The sequence below is a fragment of the Petaurus breviceps genome, unplaced genomic scaffold (genome assembly GCF_028583685.1).
Source record: "Petaurus breviceps papuanus isolate PSGF00001 unplaced genomic scaffold, PetGlider_PUasm1.0 90977, whole genome shotgun sequence".
NCBI classification, from domain to species: domain Eukaryota; kingdom Metazoa; phylum Chordata; class Mammalia; order Diprotodontia; family Petauridae; genus Petaurus; species Petaurus breviceps.
In genome coordinates, this window is record NW_027187391.1 from 23,047,855 (window position 1) to 23,055,015 (window position 7,161).

Genomic DNA, 7,161 nt, shown 5'->3' on the forward strand with positions numbered 1-7,161 from the left:
CAAGTCCAACGGGGCATGGAAGATCTTTAAATCCCATAACCCTTACACCCTGCTATAAGTAAGTCTGATTAATCCCCAAGTGGCAGCTATCAGAATGAAAGGCATAATACCTAGAAGGAATAAAATTGCCCCTTTAAGAATGTCTAGAAACCTTCACTTTTCCATTCATTCTTTTCTTTGTTTCCTGACAATGTAAGGTAGGATGGGTAGATACATGTTCACTATGGTTCTCAGGGTGGAGTTATGGGGGCTCTCTTGTATCATCAGGAAGGAAGATGTGGTACTGACAAGTTCAAGGAGGTATATGAATGAGGCAATGGAAATCAGCCTACCATCTCCCAAGAATTACTGAACTGATGAGGGAGAAGGGATCTTGGAGGCCATTTAACCTCCAACATTTTACAAATAAAGATATCAAGGTTTAGAGATTTCAAATGACTGCCCAAGGTCTCACAAAAAAGTGTCAGAGGCAGTATGGATGTGATTCTTTTTTTAAACTCCAAATCCAGTACTCTTTCAAAGCACATGTGTTATGGGTTACCAACATTAAACCATGCTGCCTCTAAGAGTCAGGCCATTTCCCTAATTACACAGAACTTAGATCCTTAAGGAAGAGCATTCCTAATGTATTTCACCTGGGCATGCCTGTCATTTTTTGGCAGGGCACACGTGATCCTACCAGTATGGACCTGCCTCACATGCCTCACACCTATGTTACTTTGATGTACCCTCTCACATAAAAGGCATCCAAATTAGTATATCTTTAGACACCAGTCTATCATTTTTTCTGAACATGACTTTTCAGAGTCTTGACTGAAGTACAAACTTAGGCAGGAGAGCAGAGAAGGGGAGGGCTTCTTACTAATGGAATGGAATCCCTGTTGTCTTATCTGATAGTGCAGGGTGGGAACTAGATAAAGCCTCATGCAATTATGAAAATCTTTGACTATCTACTTAAAATTCTACCTGTGGGAAAGGGTTTGGGCTGACTTGCTGAGGGCTGTAAGAGACAAATGATTTAAGGGATTACCTCCTCAGGCACAAAGCAGAAATGTTTCCCTGAAATACAGAGTGCCTTGGCTCAGTGGCATGGTCTTTCTTAATCTCCTCGGCAGTTAACCTAGCTGTGCCGCAACTTGAATCTGCCACAAACACGACTAGTAATTTGCAAGAAGCCCAGGGACCAAAATGACTTGACTTTGCTTAAACACACAATCCACATTTAGGCTGTGGAATTATCACTAACCACCAATGTTCTGTATGTATAGACTTCATCATGGCAGGGGCAATAATAAGCCATGGGCAAGAAGGGGGTAAGGGAGCAAGCCAAAATCTCTTGCCATTGAACAAACATTTCTTTAAAAAAAAAAGTTAACTTCCAGATTTAATATCCTACATTTATCTCCTTTAAGCTGAATTTCTCTCCCTAACCTAGTTACATAAATGATCAAAGTCTTTCTCTATTTCCCCGCATCATTTCCAAAGTCTCTGTCAAATCCAAATTTGAGAGGCTTGCTTCAGAAGCAAATTTATTCTGGCATGAGGGAGAGGGAGGAGGAAGAGATGATCACATACAATTTGACTTTTTTTTTCTACAATTCTAAATCATTTTTATTTTATTTAGCACAAATAAAGACTTTATGTATTGTAATGGGAGTGCAAATTTGGAAGATCTTCCCTGCCCCTAGGCTAAAGTGCACCTGAAGCCTGGGGAGGGAGGCTTGTTTTTCAGTAGATACTTTTTGATTGGCCAGTGGGTCAATAAGGTTGTTACATTCTCTGAGCCAGGAGAAGGCTATATAAGCCCTGATGTGAGGCTTTGTTTTGGGGGCTCACTTTGAGAAGTGTTCTGTGATTTGATCTGTATTCTGAAAAGCCGTTGTCCAGAGGGCCCCCCCCCTTTGAAAAACCCAGATGTTGACTGGGTATGGATGTAATGGTTGGACAATTCGGAAATGTGTCTACTTGATCTGTTTCTGTCTTGATAATTCTGCCTGTATACTTTGAAGTTCGGGGTGCTGACCTTTTCCCCTGAACAAGGTAAATGATACATGTTTGACTGATTAAAGTAAGCTTGTTAACCCATTTTGAGTTGCTTTCCTTTATCAAAGCAGATCCAAGAACCTGTATGGGCAGCAAACCCTGAGGACGTTCTTGGGGTGCTTGCTGCTACATGTATATATAGTCTTTTTTTTTTGGAGGGGGGAAAGTAGGGCAACTGAGGTTAAGTGACTTGCCCAAGGTCACACAGCTAATAAGTGTTAAATGTCTGAGGTCGGATTTGAACTCAGGTCTTCCTGACTCCAGGGCCAGTGCTCTATTAATTGTGCCACCTAGCTGCCCCCCAGATTTTTTATATTTTGTAGAATTTCTTTTAAAGCATTTCCTTAGGCAAAATTTGGATCAACTGTGAATACACTACAGGTATTGCCTATGAAGAGTTGGCAGAAAGAAGCAGTATTTTGTTCTTAGAGATAATTGAATATTTTGTTAAGACTCCCATTTCATCAGGTGCGCCCTAGTGTTTTGGAAGAAGCTAGCTTTGGAGTTGGGACACCTGGCTTACTATCTAAGATGTGACAAGTCTTGGAATTATCAAGGATCATTTTTAGAGGCCATCAAATTTTCTAGGCAGAGAGGTTTATTGATCTGCCTAGCACCACACTAGTTAGTATTAGATATGGGATTTGAATCAAGGTCTTCCTAACTCTATATCCAGTTCTCTATTCACTACACCTGTTGCAACCATTTTATTTAACCTTTTTATAAAGGTTCTTAATCTTTTTTGTATCAAGGACCCTTCCTCAGAAAATGGTTTTTAATTGCATAAAATAAAACACATAGGATTAAAAGGAAAACAAATTGTATTGACATAGTTATTAAAATTGGTAAGTAGTTTCCTTAAGTCAGGGAGCTTCCAAGATTTCTCAGGTATGCTTTTAGGCTCTTTAGCCTATGCTTTAGGCTCTTCTTTCTGAAACTATAGATTATAATTTTTGTTGTTCAGTCCTTTTAGTTGTGTCTGATTCTTCATGACCCCATTTGGGGTTTTCTTGGCAAAGATACTGGAGTAGTTTGCTGTTTCCTTCTCTAGCTCATTTTACAAATGAGAAAACTGAGGCAAACAGGGTTAAGTGACTTGCACAGGGTCACCCAGCTAGTAAGTGTCTGAGGTGAAATTTGAACTCAGGTCCTCCTGATTCAGCACTTATCTACTGTGCCACCTAGCTACCTCTGTGCCTAATGATAGGGTCATGCCGTTTTCCTCTACTCTTCTCTTCAAATAGCAAGGGATTCTGATTTATCCAATCAAGTCTCAGAAAAGCCATACATCTTTTTAGAGCAGGTGAAAAGTCTGTTATTTTCCTTTCCCAGGTAAAGCAAAAAGGGTAGTAAAAGGCAACACAGGCACATCTCTGAGAGGTTTCCCCTATCTCAGGCTGTATTTGGCATGTAAGAGCAATCCTGTCTTTCTCCAGTCAATTAGCTCTTAGAAAAGCAACACTCTTCCAACCAATATAACTCCCAGAAAAACAGTTGTGCAGATCCTGCCTGTCAAATTTAATCTGCTCCCAGAATCTTCTCTCTCATATCTCTTCCTGACTCCTACATTCAGCTTCTTTTTCTCCTTCTCCTTCCTCCCTTTGCTGTGTTCCTCTCTATCTAGCTTCTAATGCCTAAAACCAAGGTCTTTTTGATAAGCAGTGAATGACCTCTAACCTAAAATGAAAAACTAAAAAATTCCCCCTTTCTATTCGGCATGACCCCAACATTTCTTGTATGACCTCCCCAACCTCCCCAAATAATCACTTATTCTATAATTTGTCAACTATATCCTTTAAAACTATGAAAACAATCATAAGCAAATGAACCTATGAATTATGTCTTGTAGCCATTCTTTAAGTGCTCCTCCTAATATGTTTATCTGAGGGGCAGTTCTCTTTTAGGTCCTCAGAAGAGTCTTAGTCTCTCAACATTTTTTTCAGAAGGGCTTGTGCATCTCAAATTGATTTTTTAGAATCAATCTTCCTCATACAAATGATCTTTTCTTGTCTCTTCCAACAAACAAACATCCACATTTGACAAAAGCTTAAATCTCACTCTTCCCCAAGAAACATTTACAATCATCTGCAAATTAAAAATTTGGAATAGGAGTGGATATTCAAATAGCATATAGAGAAAAAGTTTAATATTTTACATAATTATCATAATAATGATGGTCTGGCATATGTTCAGCGTAATGCTGATGACATTTCCTCACAAGGAAGGCTAGAGAGCCTGCTTCAAGTAGATTTATGATGAACATATAATGGAAGTGCCTTGGAGAGATATTGGATCATATGTAGACATTCTGTAACTTGTTCTGGTGAATGGGATGCTCCTTAATAGTAGAAGCATTAAAAAAAAAAGCCTGAGTCAGCCTCAGCCAAGTTTCTTCTTTGGTTGTTCTGGTCTGATTTTGACTCTGTTCACGGTGTTCAAAGAAGGAAAATTCTCTTAAGGGAAGAGTCCTTGAGTCCTCTCTCCACTTGGGCCATGTGAGCCTGTAAGTATAGGCTTGGTTTCCTTATATTCATTCTTTTATATTAGATGAAGGGAGAGCTACATGCTAGCATGCCTCCATCCAGGTTTTGTAGCCAGCCCAAACAGTACCACTGCCTTGTGGAGCAAGCAGTAACCTTCCCAACCCAATCCAGGAGTTGTTGAGACAATGAATCATTCTGCAGCAATACTATAGCTTGATGTGAACTTGGTGGTACCAATGCTATACAGGAACTAAGCTAGGAGCAAAGTCACTCTCCCAGAAGCAAAGGTGGGACAAACGAGAGTGTTCCTCCAAGGAACTGAGAGGAAATGTTTGTACTTTTGTCATTGCTATATTTTCAAAGTAAATATCTTTTTCTAAAAGGTAGTTGATTCTAAGTGGTTAAATGGAACTGCAATGCTAGTTATTTATCATCTCACAGTTGAAGGAACATGGCTGGTGGGAGCTTAAACTAATATCAGTACAAAATAGACACTCCCAAACTTCTCAGGCTATCCCTAGAATCTTGATTTTGGGGTCGGGGAGAGAAGTAATAGGACTTACTCTGTAGCAGCCAAGAACATACGCACTATATTTACATTAGGTCAATACAAAATAAGGTTTTCTCATTCAAGTCAACCGATGTATATATTGAAACAAAAATATACATTTTCACTCACAATAATCACCATATATAGTCATCTCTTTTCACATTTGTGGTTGTTGTTATTCATGGGTTGGTCATCAATAATTAAATGGGAACATCTGGAGATTTACCATGTATGCTGGAAAATTGCAGATGATGATTGTGATGATGTGTGATGGTGATTTTAAAGAAAACATAAAAAAATTTAGGAAGTCATAAATGCATAAATACTGTATATTATTAATTTATTTTTTTTTACCATTTACTACCATCAGTATGTTGTTTGTTGTTCAGTTGTGTCCAACTCTTTGTGACCCCATTTGGAGTTTTCCTGGCAAAGATGCTGGAGTGGTTTGCCACTTCCTTCTCCAGCTCATTTTACAGATAAGAAACTCAGACAAACAGGATAAAGTGGCTTGCCCACCTTCACACTACTAGTAAGTGTCTGAGGCTGGCTTTGAACTCCCAAAGATGAATCTTCCTGACTCTTGGCCTGGCATTCTGTACCACTTAGCTGCCCTACCATAAGTATTTGTACATAAATTTATTACAAACATTATAAATGTATTATACATAAATAATATATTACACATGCATAAGTTTATTATAAACAGTTCATTGAAAGTTTCAGTGCATTAAAGAACTATGGGCTCTTTCCTCCTCTTTGTCTCTTTACCAACCAGACACAATCACATGATTTTCCCCCACAGTGATTGTTGTAGCTTTTCCTAAAGGAAATTTGTGAAGCAACTGCTGCAGCTCCGAAGGTGTTGCAGACTCTGCAGAGTGTGAGAGATACTAATCTCTCTCCTGTAGAAAATGCAACATTTTATGGGTGCAGTGTGTGGTTTTACTTTTTTTGTGTGTGTATGTTAAGTCAGAATAATTAAAAATAAAAGTTTGGGTTAGGACCTAGAGTTATTTATGGTTTTTCACATTCACAGTGTCCTGTGTCCCCAACTTGGCAAATGTAGAGGGATAACAGTATTCACAATTGTCAGCAAAAGTAAATGTGATGATACATGAAAATTACTATCTAAATAATGATATTTCACATAATCAAAAATGTATAACACACATGTAGTGATACTGTAAATGCAAATATAGTAATACATGCTGAAATGTCCAAGCAATATGAGCATTATATAATAACACATATCACATTTTATAAACAATGAAAAGCTTGTCAACAGTTAATGGCATATAACAGGCAAAATGTAATTGAATAGTACACACACACATATTCAGTAAAGAACTGTGGTTATATTAGTTATCACCTCCTGTATTACCTAGAGCATATTACAAAAGTCTAATCACTGGCTTAATAGTTTAGGCACTCAATCTAAATTTCTAAATGTGATGGTATCTTGATGATGGGAGGCAGGGGGAGAAATAAACATTTATATAGTGTCTACTATGTGTTAAGTGCTTTTGACAAATATCATCTTATTTGTTCCTTATAACCATCCTGTAAGGTAAGTGCTATTATTATTCCCATTTCAGAATTGAGGAAATGGAAGTGAAATAACTTTGTCCAGGGGCTGAGGCCAGATATGGACTCAGTTCTTATGACTTTAGGCCCAGCGCTGTCCACCGAACCACCACCTGAATAGTGAGTTACTAGCTCTCTTAGGGGCCAGTAGTTTGAGTCCCAAAAGTTCATGCCTCTTTTTGAATCCACAGACACAACTTCTCGATGCAACAAGAGGATCTCATTCCTTGAAACTATCAACCTCAGGTAATAGTCTTTCCACATCAGTCAGTTGCTTTCAGTGTTGGCCCCCATTTCTGCTATTGCTGACATTCAACTCTGACCACAGATGGGAGTTTAGATTTCCAGATCTCACAAAGTTCCTGCCTGGAAATGTGTACCATGGAGACAAGACCCTTTTGCCCAGTCTGGCTGGGCTATGTGTGAGTCAAGCTTCTAGAGCCAATTCCCTGAATTGTCTGGTTGGAAACTAGCTTTCAAAAGTTCCTTGTGTTGGAT